Source organism: Cyprinodon variegatus, unplaced genomic scaffold (assembly GCF_000732505.1).
Source record: "Cyprinodon variegatus isolate N-32 unplaced genomic scaffold, C_variegatus-1.0 Scaffold572, whole genome shotgun sequence".
Lineage (NCBI taxonomy): Eukaryota > Metazoa > Chordata > Actinopteri > Cyprinodontiformes > Cyprinodontidae > Cyprinodon > Cyprinodon variegatus.
The window spans coordinates 54,826-55,875 of record NW_015151025.1 but is presented as its reverse complement, the minus strand read 5'-3'; positions in this window follow the sequence as shown (position 1 = coordinate 55,875).

Sequence of the window (1,050 nt, the reverse complement as noted above, 5' to 3'; positions counted from 1 at the left end):
GATAGATAGATAGATAGATAGATAGATAGATAGATAGATAGATAGATAGATAGATAGATAGATAGATAGATAGATAGTCTTTAATTCTCTGGGCATTGATTTTTTTCATTCGATATTTTCAGGAACAAACATTAGACAATCCACTAGATGCCTTTTCCCACTACAGCACTTTGTTCTGTTGACTTGACTCCACCTACCTGCCAACTTAGGTATTAGGTTAATACAATAGTAAATCAGTAGCAAAGGTGCGTATGAAATGTTGCAGATGAAATGGGGGAAGTGCTAATAGAAAGGATTTAAAAACGTTAACCCAAACAGTGCGAAGTAATTTGAACTGTTAAAAAACTGAGTTACTGTGTTAGACAAAAGCAAAGATTTAGACACTCTAAACTATAATAACACAGAAACCAGCAACCATAACATTCAGTCCATTACATTAGATTCAGTTAGTTTTTTATACTTTGATCCGATATAGATTACAAAAGGTTTTCATTTACATGGACTACAATGCTTGTAGGTGTGGTTTGTGGGTATAAAGCACTTTCTCCTTTATACAGTATATCACTCGCTGTTTAACTTTCCTGCCAGCAAGTCTATTGCTGCAGAGTTCAACTACAGACTTTACAAAAGCAGGAATAGGACAAAGTTAATGGTATGATTATGATTGCTTTCAAACAGAGTATATTGAAGGAAACATCTATCCATGTTCTTATGATAAAGTGCTCTTGGTTTTTCAATCTGAAAAAGCCCACCAGCAAACCCCATTCTTAGTGGCTTGAAAAAATAAAACCAAGACTGAGAAAAAATGTAATTCTGATGCTATTGTGGGACCAGGCCTTTGAAACAAAAATATCATAAGAAAAGGACATGTTTTTAATATTCAAAATATATTTACACAACTAGATTTTATACATGTCCCTTTGGACCAGGTGGGAGACAGTTCTAATGACTATTTATTTATTTATTTAGTCATTTATTCGTTCATCCATCCATCCATCCATCCATCCATCCATCCATCCATCCATCCATCCATCCATCCATCCATCCATC